Source organism: Centruroides sculpturatus, unplaced genomic scaffold (genome assembly GCF_000671375.1).
Source record: "Centruroides sculpturatus isolate CEXI.00-Female unplaced genomic scaffold, Cexi_2.0 scaffold88, whole genome shotgun sequence".
Lineage (NCBI taxonomy): Eukaryota > Metazoa > Arthropoda > Arachnida > Scorpiones > Buthidae > Centruroides > Centruroides sculpturatus.
The window spans coordinates 1,072,912-1,089,656 of NW_019384431.1; the positions used below are offsets into that span (position 1 = coordinate 1,072,912).

The 16,745-nt window shown below is 27.7% G+C and overlaps 1 protein-coding gene across 2 annotated transcripts in view; it reads right to left on the reverse strand.

Annotated features, from left to right (window-relative positions):
* The window catches only part of LOC111619740 (protein GDAP2 homolog), an 84,093-nt gene extending 67,855 nt beyond the window's left edge, over positions 1–16,238 (reverse strand). Inside the window, exon 1 of one of the 2 annotated variants that reach the window (XM_023361549.1) lies at positions 16,047–16,238. The gene's annotated coding sequence lies outside the window, so the exon portion shown is untranslated. Of the gene's footprint in view, positions 1–15,983 lie in introns of both variants that reach the window. The other variant, XM_023361550.1, reaches the window with a different exon arrangement.
* Positions 16,239–16,745: the final 507 nt, after the last annotated feature.

The window sequence follows — 16,745 nt, forward strand, 5'->3', positions numbered from 1 at the left end:
AAAAAATATAAAAGTAAAATTGAGAATACAGTCGACCCCCTATAACACTGTTGATAATTCCGTTTTATATGAATTCCACGTTGTACGAGTCACTTAGGTTTTACAAATACGTGTGCCAGGCTGTGAAAGGCTCGCATATTTGTAAAATCTAAGCGACTCATACAACGTGGAATTCATATAAAACAGAATTATCAACAGTGTTATAGGGAGGTCGACTGTATCAAATATTTCTTAAAAGTTCTATTTAACAAGGATATTCTTCCATAAACCTTTATCCAGCATGTTTTTTTAATCAAAATTAAAATGTGTATAATGTAATTTGTAGGCCAATCTCAGGTTGATCATGAAGAAATGAATTAGGTTTAAAGCATTAGTTTTGATTTAGAGAAAAAAAAATACATAATGGATTATGGAAAGTTTTGGTCTTCTTAATTAGCATTAAAATTCAGTACAACGAGATTAATTTTTTTAAATCTTCTATAGAAAGAATTATACAATTACATTATTGCTAAATATATAAATTTAATCAATTATATTTTTAATGTATATTTTTTATTTATTTAAAAACAAAATTTGTCAATTCATAAAGTATAATACTTTCATATTTTGTACTTAATTAATCTATGTATTAATATATTAATCAAATCAAGAAAAAAAATTAAAAATTAAATTATTATACATATAGAAGATTTATTGATAACTAAATGGTAATTTGTTGCAAAGTTCAAGCATACAAAGAAATTTTAAACATTTTTAAACTTTTTGAAATAAAAAAATGAAGAAAACTTTGTTTTAAATAATGTATTATTTCTTAATTATATTACAATTTTCTTTTAAAAATTGGATTAATGATATAAATTTAAACTGTTTCTTTAGTAATATTAAAGTCTCAATCATTCAGGATGAAGGGAGAAGAATATTCATTTTACACAATGATATATTTATACATATACAAAAAGTTTTTTTATAATCAACATCACAGAAATGACTAGCCTATATGGCTTATGATCAAGTCAGTTTATATAAATACTATTTACTAGCTAGGATTCCTCTGTATGAAACCCTATAGAATTTTACATATCTACAGTTTTATCTTCTGTTAATTTTTTTCAATATTTAACTAATCTAATTTCAAATAGATACATGATTATCAATGTCCATACAAAAGTACAGTATTTAAATAAAGATATGTACAGTATCTTAAGTATATACACCATTACTGTAATTCATAATAGAAAGTTTAAAACAATAACATATTACAAAAAAATTTTTTCTGTTACCTTTAATCATTAACTTTAATGTGAAACAAACCATTCATATTAAAATTAATTACAATAATACATATTTTTATTCTTAAAACTATCATACATACACTAGTTATATAATAAATAATATAAAAATTGTTGTAGTTCTATATGATTAAATTCACTAAGGCAGCGATTCCCAACCTGTGGTACACGTACCCCTAGGGGTACATGTACCCCCGGTTGAGAACCACTGCACTAAGGTATAAAAAAGAGGCTTAAAAATGATATTTATATATTTGTAACTTTTAATCCAAAATGGCATTGGCAGTCCATTTTATCCACATTTTCAGTTATCAAAGGTAAAATCAATCATTAATCTACATCAAACTTTCCTTACATCTTCCAGCACTATTTTATTAAAATAAACACTTTTGATCTAGTTTACAGGTCTATTTCATATTCTACACTTTTGAACTGACTGTTCACTGAATATTTCCAGCTTTGAACAACTTGTAGCATTGGTCCACATAACCTTGAATATTTGAGGTTCTACTGTAATGCATTTTAATATTTACAATACAGCTCAACAAATATAGCCAGATTTAAACTTCTTGAGACTCTATGCTATAACATACAAGAGGCTCTTACTCCTTCACCAGATAATAATGGGCAATTTGTACAATCTTTGAGAACAGAATAAGGCTCTAAGTTATTAAGCTATAGCTTATACATAACTCCAATTCTGTCAATGAAAATTCAAATCTAATGCTTATGATTTACGTATTCTGCAATTTTTGTTATAGAATAAGGTAGCTGGCACAAGTAGCTAATTTCCAAATGTCAATCCCAACTTTCAGAGATATCCAAAAAAAGAAAAATTTAATATATGTTGTGATTTAAATAATATTTCAAATACGAAATCTATAAATTATCAGAAATTACTTTTAAATATGAAATTCTATCACATCTAAATGTCTTTAAATCATGGTTTAACATTACATAAACATTAATTAAAATTTTCAACATATTTATACTACTATATAAAGAGAGAACGTATTTTTCGTTTGTGACCACTAACCGTGAAAACTACTGAACAAATCGTTACCAAACTTTAACTGTAGCATCTTTATGATTCCTGGAATGTTTACCATTAATCAAACCTACAGATTTTTTATTAATTAAATAAAATTGCAACGGATTTTTGTCTGTCTATTTCTCTCTCTCTCCACTAGATGGAGACACACACTGTCTATAAGAAAAGTCTATTATTGAAGTTTACTATTATATTTGAAGAACTGACATTAAATTATAATTAGTTAATTAGCAAAATCTTTGAGGAATTAAAAAAGTGACGTCATCATGCTAGACGGCAGTATGTGTACCTATGGAGGGTTTTTGAATCGTTTCTGCAGGTAATTGTACAAAATATTCAAAATAGTTATTGGTGAATATTTTTGAAACTGATTGATAAATAATGCCGAGAGCTGCAAGAGCACGAATAGGAAGAAACAGTTCATAATTATAGACAACGTGAATCTACACTTCTACAGCAAAGACTGGAAGGGCAACGAATTCGTTCGACTCAGAATCAAATGCGTGTAGCGAGGAATTTTTTAGGTTTCACATCAATATAACTTATTCAGAAGTTTTATGATTTTATTTTTTGATATTTTGCAATACTCTACTGCAATACTACACATTGATCACTCAAAAATAATTAATGAACAATTAGTTCAAATTTTCTAAGTTCTATATGTATACTGTATAAAAGCGGGCAGGCTGCAACGGGGATGCTAGTAGCTAATAAAGTCAAACCACAAGTTTTTGAACTTAATTCATTCCTGGAAGTTCTTTGAAAACCAATTTGTTTTCAAACCTAAACAAATTTTCCCGTAAGAAATAATGTAAAATGATTAATTCATTCCTGACCCACAAAACAATGCCTTGTTTTTATCTTTTTTAGCTGTATTTAATGCATAAAAATGCCTACAAACGCAATATAATATTATCTATATCCATTATATATATATATATATATATATATTAAAAGTAAAAGCAAAATGTTCAGTCACCGTCAACCGAACGAAACCATCACTTTACAAAAGTATGCTATAAATAGGCTCAAATGTGCCTGGATGAAATATAACCGAATCAATCAAGGCGGACAAAAGTATTTTATCCACATTTTCCGAAATATGTTTCATTTAATTTGATTTAAATTTTAATTGTAATTTACATTAATTAATTAAATAATTTTAGTTTTATTTTAAATTTTAGATTAAGTTTCGGTTTCGATGTAAAAACCAGAGTTTTAATTATTATTTCATTATTGTTAGTTATAATTAACTGACTACCTAATATTTAAAAAAAATTCATGTGCGTCATGGCTTTAGTCAGTTCCATAACGAAGATCTTGCTAAACCGATGATGAATAATAATGATGAAGGACTGGCCTGGTGGTAGGACGAAGTTCGATATATCCAGAACAAATCGTCCCGAAAATTTCTGGATTAATAAGGACGCTTCGCAATTTTGTGTCGTCCTTGTTTAGGCCAGATCTGGAAAGATTAGGGACAGTAGGCCCTGATTAAGTATATACGAACTTCTGATACAAACCGAAAGTCATGTTAGTTCAATTCAAATTTTATTACCTGAAAGGAGTTAGATAGATGACAAGCACTACTCTGTTGCTAACGGAAAAGTTTGATATACAGGTGCAAGACATTACAGTACTAATTTCAGCTGGAGAGTATTGTGTAAAAATTGTAACCCGGAATTGTNTGGTCCACAGGATTCAAAATTGTGATTTTAGTGGTCTGTGAAGTGGTTGCCAACCACTGATTTATAGTAAATGAATGTCAATTAAGAACTAATGTCAACTAAGGAAAGACAGACAAACACACACAAATAAACAACAGTGGGAATTTATAGGTATACAGTTTATTAAATTTATTGAGTTGCAATTTGAAACAACTTCATATGATTAAGTAATTTATAATCTATAGCACAATTAAATTTAACAAAACACTTTACAATTTCAATTTTTTTTATTTTTTCAAAAATAATTTTAAAAATTAAAATTAATTTAATTATTAAAATTGTTAACAATTTTAATTTTAAATATACTGAATGCATAAAAAAACAACTTATAAATTTCTCACTTTGTAATATTTACTTGAAATTTTCAACTAAATTGCATCAATAATTTAGAAGACAATTACTGCTGAACTTAAACAATATGTTCACTCATAAAATTCTCATAAATGCAGATGTAGCAATTATATGATATTACAAAACAAAATATTTTTTTGAATGGATGTACTGTACATATATTATTCATTTATTCATATAGCTTAATAAAGATATTAAAGTTAATCTAAATATTAATTACTTTAATTAAATATTTAAATTTATTTTTTATATAACAACTGACATAATAAAATTATATATTCTTTTAAGTATTGTATAATCAAAAAACACATCATGAATTTGTAGCATAAATAAATACAGGTATTCCTTGATTAAGAAGATTAATTAATCCCTTGATCCTACTTCATATATCAAAATCGTGTTAATCAAAATACAGTATCTACGTTAAGTAAAGACAGCCGTGTAAATCAAAACTTCTACCATGTATATAAAGGGATTGCTACAATTAATTTTGCATGTTGATCAAATCCCACATTAATCAGGGATACCGTAATCTTGTACTGTATACACATTCATGTAAATAAACAAAATTTAAACAAGCATGAATTCTACATTTAAAAAATGTTTCCTCAATTATTTTTATTATAAATTTTATACAGATAGAATTATAAATATTTCTCAATCTCCTCCACTGAATAAAAATTTACAAACAATGTTATACACTAATATACACACCACTCCAAGATATATGTACTGTACAAAAGACATAGAACCAACTTCTGGTACTGTACATATAATACAAAAATATTATACACTCAATCCTTCTTATTTGCAACAGTTTTGAATGTGATTCTGTCAAATAAATTTATACAAATAACTTTAAATACTAGGAACAATAAAATAACAATAATTTCTGTTTTAATTTATAATTTAGTGTAAATGAAAAGAAGTCAAAATATAATGAAATGAAAAAAATTTATTGTTCTTATCTCCATCCAAAATATAAAGTAATGCAGATGCATTACTTTATATTTGGACAAATAATGCAGGTGCATAAAATTAAATTCTGAATTTTTGAATCCATTTGAGAAGTATATAAACTGCTTCTTAAAGATATAAATTCATGATAAATATACAGTAAGACCCCGCTTAATGCGGGGATGCATTCATAGACAACAAAATGCTAAGCAAAACAGCATTAAATGAGGTAATTTTAACATAGAGTAACTAGGGATAGGGAAACACGCAACAAAAATCAACAAATTTTACTTTAAGTTATTTTTATATTAATTTGTATAATAATATATGTTAAATAACACAAACATATGCACACAGAAATGTAAAGTTCATTTTTGTGACGAAGGTCCTGACTTTTCTGAAATTCTTGTTCTTTTGCGATAAAGTCATGAAGTTTCATTTGTCACTTTTTTCTTTCCTTAAGCAAATGTCAGTAGCGGAAGATCGCATTGAAAATGCCTCGTTTTGCTTTTGCACTCCTTTCAAAATCTGCATCATTTGCTATAATTTCATCAACAATTTTGGTTATCTTACCAAACTTTTACTAAGGAAATCTATAGAGAAATTTTTTGGGTTCTCCGTTTTCAGAATCTCTATTTTCCAGTTCCACATGAATTCCATGTTCTGCCACTTCTTGAAAGTCATCGTTGGTAAGGCTCTCACCATAAACCTACAATAACTCCTCAATATCATGCTCGTCTATATCTCTTAGTCCTGCTATATCGATTAGGTTGACTTTGGTCAACCTAACGATACAGCAATAGGCTCTTCTCGTCAAGAATTCTTGGATACCTTTAGCCATAACTTCTTCCACACTTCATTCGTGCATTTATCAGTTAATTCTTGCCAAGAGAAGTCACTATTTCTTATGGCATTCATAATGTTATATTTTTTCCAAAATTGCACCAAACAAACATAGATTTAAAGAAAGCACACCTTTTTGCCACCTTCTGTTGATTGGTTTGTGTTTGTAAATAATCGTATTATATACGAATCAATGAAATGCCGCAATAATTTAAATTAGAGTAAATTTTGAGCTCTTTTTTTAGGCTTCGAGCAGACCGCTTTATATCGAATCAGCATTAAGCAAGGTCTTACTGTATACTGTATTTTGTATTTTCATCTGTTTAAAAAACCTTGTTTCTATATAAAAAAAATTATTTTATATGTAGACACATACATGTAGAACATTTTTTTATGATACACTAAAATTTTTGATTAATAATTATGATAAAATTCATTATTCAAAAAGTAGATGTTTAAATAATACTGATATCTAAAAACATATATTAATAATTTTATTGCATTTAAATATGCTCTTATCTAAAATAGAACTTAAATTTTGAGTAACTTCTAACTTCAATTCATTTAAAATTTTATTAATGTTTCACATAACATCTAAACATTTAAAACAAAAGAAATGAATTATATCTGACAAATTAAATAATCAATTAGAAGAATTTAAAATGAAGTTTTTTACTCTCAAATATTCTAAATTTGTTAATTATTGTATTAGCTCAGACAACAGTAGCGAGTTGGATTCATTTTTGCAATTTAGTCATTTATTTTAAGTCCTTTAAATTATCACTATAAATACAAACCAAAAAGAAGTCAATAAAATAATAATTATAAAATTATACAAATTACTATTATCAGCATACTAATATGAAACTGTTAGTTATTAGAGAAATTACGATGGAAAATTCTCTAATAAGATATTAATATTAAACATCAAATATAACAACAACAAATGAACTTAACAGCTGTGCAAATGCAAAATTGTCATTTGCAAATAATATTTGCAATAAAATATTTAAGTTGCAAGATGTTTCATAAAATTTTACATTTTGTTATCACTAGACAGCAGACATATAGGCCCTTAAAAGTGGCATTTTAGGCACTTAAAATAAGCTCTTAAATTGCTTCATTTAGGCTTTATAAACAAAAAAATAGGTGGTCAAAATTTGCACAACAAACAATTAACCTACTTATCAGGATGATGAATTTTTTATTTAACATATGTATTCCAAACAAAAATGCACGTATTCAGAATGATGCAAACACAAAAGTACACAAACAATTATCTTTGCAATTTTTATTCGTTCTGTTTCCCATAGTTAGCTTCATAATATATTACAAGTACTTTTTCCAAATTTTCAATAGAAAAGTTGCAACGTTTGTCACTGAAAATTAATTTATATGCAGAGAAAGAGTATGTAATCATAATTCAACCTTGGAAGAAGATGAACTGGGAATTCACTTTCAGTTTTGCTCTTCTTTTCTGCCAAAATATCAGCAGAGAACTTTAATCCAAGTCTCTTTTGAAGCACTGCTTTCAACTCTCTCTTCACTTTTTTTTGTAGCAGCGCCTGGTGCATCACAAAGTTTCTGTTTTGCTCTGTTGAGGAGATCAATTTGTTCATATATAGGTTTCCCACTACTTTCAAGAACAGTAATAGTATCTGCAATGAATGTGAAATAACACTTGATGTACGTACATCAACTTGTTCTGAACATAAATGTCATTCAAAATTTTCTTGGCTTTAGTTACACAAACTGCATTGTCTGCTAAAGTGGCCAGAAGTTTTCTGATATCAAAGAAATGTTCACTGTAGTAGTTAGAAAATCTTAGCCATGTATATGCTAAGGGAAAAATAGGCATTTGCCTAAAATCCGCTGTTTAAAAATGACAGACAAAGCNACAGATACACAATGAAACTCTAAATCAAAGGATTAAGCATTAACAGAATAAAATTAAATTCAACATTTTTAGTATTAAAAATGTATTGCCAAAATTTCAATTATTGGATTACTACTTTTAAATGTCATCTGCTTATTAACTAAGAGATACTGAAAATCTTTCAAAACAGCAACTCAACCTTTTTGGTATTCTTTCCAGGCAAACAAACCTGAAGTCCCTTTAAGAGAATGAAAACATTCGTTTCATTAACATATTTTGCTGGAAAGAGTATGAAAGGTGTTGAGTTGCTTATTGTTAAAGTGTTCCAGATTCTCAAGAGTATACTAAAAGAATTTTTTATAGGCAGATATAAATATATTTAATATTGCCATTATCATCAATCCAGATTAAAAAACAGCATAACCATTAATTTAGCCTATAACTCAGGAACTACTGATCAGATTTGCATGGAACTTAATGCACAAGCAGAGAATAATATTCTTTATATAACAAAACAACTTAAAAACAAGAATTTAGTCTAAATTATGTTAAATCAAAACAAGAAAAAGTACTAATCATTTTCACAAATCTTTTTGCACAGAAAATCATTAATATGGCTTATGGTTCCCTCCTGCATACAAACATTCTGCATTGTAATTATTCACGCATGTTTTAATATTATCAGCTCTGTTAAGAACAGAGTCCACTCTTGAACAAGTGCATCTTGAAGAACCATGTTCTATGGGATTTATGTCTGGAGATCTTGCTGGCCATTCCATGCAATGAATATAGTCACTGTCACAATAATTATTCACTACTTAAAAAACTGGATTTAGTTATAAATAATGAAACAATACCAGTAATACCAAACAGTAAACACCAACAATGAAACAAATATCCTGAAATTTACTAAACAACAACAAAAACATTTTTCAACAAGTTTTAAATTGTCATCATCAGGTTAATATAGCAATCAAACATATATATGAAAATTCATATGTAACTTTAAATAAAATGGAATACACTGGTTGGCCACAAATGGACGACACATCAGTGTGCCATGGCACACTGATGTGCCGTCACATGGTGAATAAAATCCCGTTTTATATACATACTGCAAAATGAAGATAAAACATTAATGATGATATCATTGAAAAGTAATAAAGTTTTAAGATTTTTTCCCTAAAATAAAATATCATATTTCTGCAAAGGTTTTAATCATATATTCCATAAACCTCAAACCAACTCAAGTACACACACATGCACGTTACATGATTTTGCCCATAAGTCACATGCCTTAGGACAGCGGTCCCCAACCTTTTTATCGCCGCGGACCGGTCAACGTTTGATATTTTACCGCGGCCCACTGAGGGGGGACGTTGATTGTTTATATTTTAGATTGATTTAATTTAATAATTTTAATTTAATTGTATTTAAACATGCCTTCAAAATAAAATATAGTTACACAAAAAAATAAACGTTAAATCAATGAGAACCCTGAGCTTGTTTCTTTGCAACAAGACGGTTCCATCTGGGGGTAATAGGAGACAATGACACCCGAAGTGTGTTTCTTATGTCCAGTTTATTCTGTTGTTCCATCGTCCATTAAAAGTCGCACAAACCCGAGAGAAATATACCATAGTAAATAAAATGGAAATACCAGTAATTTAATGTTCCTTGGGCGGCCCGGTACCATTTGATCCACGGACCGGTACCGGTCCGCGGCCCGGGGGTTGGGGACCACTGCCTTAGGAGATTGTGGAGAAAAAGTATCAGGTGCAGTGTACAAATTATATTATGCATCTACAATACTGTCAAATGGAAACTAACTGCACAAAATTTCAGTGTGTGGTCAAATCACTTTCAATTAATGATTATATAATTTATATAATTTAATATGTAATCCCAGCTGCATAGTTCTGTAACTCAAAACCAGGTATACTGCAAGAATTCAACTTGTTTTTTTAATATTAGATATTCAGATGACAGCAAGAACACAACACATTACCAGTTTTTAATGTTATTTTTAGTTTTATTTAAACAAAATTAAACCTAACAATAATAAAAAATCAGTGATGTTTGTGCATTAAACAGAACAAGTTCAATCCTCACAACCTACATACTTGTATGTTATAGATTTGACCATATTTATGAATTTTGTGCAACTAATTTCCATTTGATAGTATTGTAGATGTAAAATGATGCATCATATAACCAATACACATACTATACACTTGCCCACGATGCTTTGCCTATAATCAACTGATGCTTCTCTGCACAATCTCCTATGGCATGTATGTGACTTATGAAAAACACTGTACTGAACATATGTATACACACACACACACACAATGTGTGTGTATAATTATATATATTAACATATAATTATACATAAATATAAAATCATAAATTAAACATTTCTGAGCTATGTTTATAATATTTTTCTAATGACTCATCAACAATATCATCTAACACAGCGTGTTAAGATATAACATTATCATGCTGTTTTATTACACTTATTGTACAGGTGTGGACTGGCAGGCTAAACACAGCTCCACCTAAAAGTCTACTGCATTCTCTATTACACTTAGTTTATAATTACAGGAATTAAATCATTTCATTTTATTTACATTTACTTTTGAATTTATTTGAAAATTAAAATTTTATTTAGGTATGAAATTAGTTAATTAAGCATTTACAGATACACAATGAAACTCTAAATCAAAGGATTAAGCATTAACAGAATAAAATTAAATTCAACATTTTTAGTATTAAAAATGTATTGCCAAAATTTCAATTATTGGATTACTACTTTTAAATGTCATCTGCTTATTAACTAAGAGATACTGAAAATCTTTCAAAACAGCAACTCAACCTTTTTGGTATTCTTTCCAGGCAAACAAACCTGAAGTCCCTTTAAGAGAATGAAAACATTCGTTTCATTAACATATTTTGCTGGAAAGAGTATGAAAGGTGTTGAGTTGCTTATTGTTAAAGTGTTCCAGATTCTCAAGAGTATACTAAAAGAATTTTTTATAGGCAGATATAAATATATTTAATATTGCCATTATCATCAATCCAGATTAAAAAACAGCATAACCATTAATTTAGCCTATAACTCAGGAACTACTGATCAGATTTGCATGGAACTTAATGCACAAGCAGAGAATAATATTCTTTATATAACAAAACAACTTAAAAACAAGAATTTAGTCTAAATTATGTTAAATCAAAACAAGAAAAAGTACTAATCATTTTCACAAATCTTTTTGCACAGAAAATCATTAATATGGCTTATGGTTCCCTCCTGCATACAAACATTCTGCATTGTAATTATTCACGCATGTTTTAATATTATCAGCTCTGTTAAGAACAGAGTCCACTCTTGAACAAGTGCATCTTGAAGAACCATGTTCTATGGGATTTATGTCTGGAGATCTTGCTGGCCATTCCATGCAATGAATATAGTCACTGTCACAATAATTATTCACTACTTAAAAAACTGGATTTAGTTATAAATAATGAAACAATACCAGTAATACCAAACAGTAAACACCAACAATGAAACAAATATCCTGAAATTTACTAAACAACAACAAAAACATTTTTCAACAAGTTTTAAATTGTCATCATCAGGTTAATATAGCAATCAAACATATATATGAAAATTCATATGTAACTTTAAATAAAATGGAATACACTGGTTGGCCACAAATGGACGACACATCAGTGTGCCATGGCACACTGATGTGCCGTCACATGGTGAAAGGTGTGACATGAACTTTTACATATTCTGTTAATTTCAAATTTTATTTATATATTTTTATCACAGNTATGTAACTTTAAATAAAATGGAATACACTGGTTGGCCACAAATGGACGACACATCAGTGTGCCATGGCACACTGATGTGCCGTCACATGGTGAAAGGTGTGACATGAACTTTTACATATTCTGTTAATTTCAAATTTTATTTATATATTTTTATCACAGTTGTTGTGTTTCTTATGCTTGTATTTCATTCTCTGCCACAGCACTGATGAAATAAGATGATGTTTGTTTATTCTTTATTACAAGCCACGTATTTTTATGTATTCTAAGAAATTATATGTAAAAAAAATTTGCTCACAGGTATTGATGTCTGTTTAATAACAATAATAATAGGTTAGTGGCATTACGTAATTCTATTAATAGTATCATATCATACGTTTTTTGAGGGGAATAACATTTTGGTGTGCCATGACTCAACACGGTAAACTGAAAGTAGAAAAAAGTTGCGGAACACTGCTTTAGAGAATGTCTCAGCATCTCAAATTTATTGCAGTGTTCTGAAAAACAACTTTGTAAATTTAGAGTTTCTCCAGATGTTTAGATTGGTCCAGTTCTTAATTATTGGGTTATTAGACTTGTTTCATTGATACATACTTGTACATCACTTTTAGTTGCAAATGTTGTTAATGCTGTAGTCGACAGGACCTTTTGGATAGAATAATGATGCTCCTTGATACACATGTTAAGAGAGTGTGCACCCTGTAACTCCAGCAGTACATTTAATAAATCATAATGTTTTCAATCTAATAATCCTAATAACCTAAGGCTCAGTGAAGTACACCATTTAAAATAAAACAAACATTTAACAAATTATTTTAATTGGTTACTTCACTGAGAAAAGCCTATAGTATTAGGTCAAAAATATGATTTATTAAACATATTGCTGGAGTTACAAGGTTCACTGTTTCTTTTGACAATCCTTAAACTTGCTGGACATGGACAGGCCCAGCAAGTACAAGGATAGCCTCTTTCTTTCCATTTATGCCTCAATTCTACTGCAATACAACAGTCATGCAATATCCTAGTTATTAGTTATTTTAAGTTATAGCTTAAAATTTTTGTGTAGTATATAAAAAAATTTAATATTTAAAAAGTTAGATAAAAACTTACATGTTTGCCAAAAACCACTAATTAAACTCAGCTTTTTATACTTAATGAACTATCAAAACAACTTTCTGTTGCTGAGAAATGTTTTATTAAATATGAGAGTTTGAGCATTCCTTTGTTAAAATGTTCCATTTTGAAAAGGCATTCAAATTTGGTTACACCTGAAAATGGCTATTGCATTAGATTGAAAATGTTTGTGTTTGTTTAATAAAAATGTTTCTCAGCAACAGAAAGTGGTTTTGATAGTTCATTGCATATTTGTTTATTTTTTGTAATTTACTGTATTACGACTTTCAAAGTTTTATAATTAAAAGATAGACAAATAATTAAGTAATTCTTATTTTCAGTTTTATCTCTGTTAATACTAATTTAGATATTTATCAAGAAAGGACCATAAAATTAGCTAAATGCTAAATATATAGAACACACATCCAATAGTATTAAACAAACAGTTTAAACACTAAAATTCAATATGATTTAATGTTATTTACTGATGATAATCAAAATAAGAAATCAGATAAATTATGAGGTTAGGTCAAAACGAAATAATCCAGAATTTTAATCTAAGAATAAATAAGAACTAAGTATTGACTGTTACTATACCGATTATTTAAGTTTAAGAATCCTAAAACTAGTTTTTATAATTTAATTTTCAGAAGAAAATTAAATTATATAAAATGTAATCTCTGCATAACAGACAAATCAATTTTCTCAATCTAAACTCATAAGCTTTATCAATATAAACAATTTCAAAATCAAAATAAATCGTTTGGAATATGATTTTATTTAAATATATTTTCAATGATTAAAATAAATTATTTTTTCCGGAATAACTCATATAATCAAGCAAAGCATAATCCAAGACTTCACAGAAAATTTAAATGAACTTTTAAAGGAGGAATTGTACAATTTATATAATTTTGTAATTAAAATTGTGAAGGAAGATGTAACTATTAAATAATAAACAGAATTTAAGAATTTGTATGGAAATGACTAATTCAATCACACTACTTAAAAGCGTAAACTCCAGGAAATAATTAATGGTGTAAAATTAACAGTACATTGTTCACAAAATATTTTAATATTTGTAAATGCTTAGCCCCTGAATAACAGGGTGTCCTTTATGCTAATAATGATTAATAATTAATAAAAATAAATAAATTATTTTTCTACTTTAAATATTTTTTAATTATGTATTTAAAGCAGAAATGTAATTAATTATGGCTTAATGCTCATGTTTTAATTTAATTGTAAAATATTAAAAAAATAACATTACTACTTACAATGGTATTTTGTTTATATTATATACAAAATTTAAAAAATAGATTACAGTCGACCCCCCTATAACACTGTTGATTATTCCGTTTTATATGAATTCCGTGTTGTACGAGCCACTTAGATTTTACAAATACATGTGCCAGGCTGTGAACAGCTCATGTATTTGTAAAATCTAAGTGACTCATGCAACACGGAATTCATATAAAACGGAAAAATCAACAGTGTTATAGGGGGGTCGACTTGTATTATATCAATAAAAAAAAAAACTCTATTTCAAGTTCACATTTCTACAAACTATTTTCAGATTAGGTATGAAAACATTTAGTGTAAACAAAAATCTAATGGATTCTTTACATTTAGTTTTTTTAAATAAAATTAAAAAAAATACATGTGTTTGGTATTTAGAGAATACTTCTTTGAAAATTAAATTTTGAGATCTGTGCTCTGTTAATAAAGTTACTGATGCATAAAATACCTTAATAATTATTTTTTTAATAAGAAAATATAGGCAAAATCAGTCATATAAATCACTTCTTATTCTTTGTTAATAACTTTGATTTACCTAGATGCCTTTAATGACATCACTTTGATATGTTAGCATGCTATCTAGTGAAGCAAATTTGACACAGCTGGAAAAGCAAGCCAGTGAAAGAGCCCATTTTATTACAAATTGTCACTGGCTTGCTTATTCAGCTGTATTAAAGCCATTTTAATACAGCTAAAAGTTTAAATATAACTAAATAAATACTTAAGAAACTAAACCTTTAATATAAAGCATGTAATTTTTTACATAAGCAAACATTTTTTTTACTAATTTAATTAGCTAAAATGTTTATACAGAAATTAAATGCTAAATACTAAAGGTTAAGTATTTCATGTCAATGTTGTCCAGTTACTGTTTACACTAGTTAAACATGTGTGTTTAATTAAGTTTGTGAAAGCTTCAAAAATATACTAGAATTACAATACTTTCAAACTGATAAATTTTAAATTGGATATTTATAATGATGCTGTTATATCAATCCAAAAGCAGCAAGTAGGAGTGGTACATTAAATATATATATAACCTACATGTTTAATTACAGCTATATTCTCCATCTTTTTCTAAATTTTTGAAAAAATTTGATAACAATACATAATGCTTTATCTTGCTGACTCATACGATATCACCTGCAAAGTGAAATGCCATCAGCATTGTAAAGTCATTATATTTTATAAATAATTATGTAATGATAGCAAGGTTGCAGCCGAAGTTTTCATCTCTAAAACATGAACGTCAAATGTCAAGCGCCGCTTACAAAGCGACACTCAACGTTTGTGTTTTAGAGATGAAAACTTCAGCCGTAACCCAGCTAATATATTAAAATTAGATGCAATGTAGCAATTTAATCTATTAATATAGAAAATTTTATATTAAAAATTCAATAACTGAATTTAATGCAAAATTAATAATAAAATATAGCATTGTAAGCTCTATATAAAGTAACTAAATGAAAAGTAAATTATTTTGTTTACTATAAAACAAGGAAATTTACTATTTGTACACCTTAACTTAAAAAATAGAAATTCTTTATCTGAAGATATAAATCATACCAAAATTTTATTTAAATTTTAAACTTTAAAGGATATAATCAATTATACATGCTGTAATATGAGATACGACCTGGACTTACTGAATATCACAAGATATTTATCTGTAATAGTTACGATGATGATTACTTTCACGTGCAGCTTACCTATTTCTTATTGGAAAGAAGGCGAAACAGATTTTCGTTAAATATTAAGTACGATATTAATAAAATGCACTTTTCTAAAGGAAAAATAAAAATACAAGAAGCATAATAAATTGAAAATGTTTGAAAAGAACTTCGGAAAGACCATACACCCAACTCGTCACATGACAGCAACAACTTCGTGTCGTGTTGCCAGCCACCAGTTGATTCTAACTAGTAACATTTTTTTCTATGGTTATTAGCTGATTAATAATGAATTAGTATTATTAATAATTTATAACTCATATGTTTAATATAATAAATTAAAATTAATTTCTAAAATTATTTTTCTGATATTAAAAATAAACTAAAATAATTATAATTGGTTTTATATTATAAAATATTTCGGATTAGCCTAACAGATTTAAATTTTACTGTCAATACTACTTCTTACATGGAAAAAATATAATTAATAAAAAAAAGGCGTTTGAACGTAATTTAAAAAAAAAGTTTAAAAATTTTCGGTCAAAATGGAGACGCAACTTTACGAAATTTTACTGTTTCACTTTTCCGTTCAGGAGTATTATACAGCATTAATTAATGTCTCTCTCCACTTGAGGAGTAGTTTTACTTGCATCATTTTCTCACTTACACAGTAATTTCTTCATTTTCCTCGAAAAACATATAAACGGGGTTCGATTGTATTTACATCGTTAAACAAAA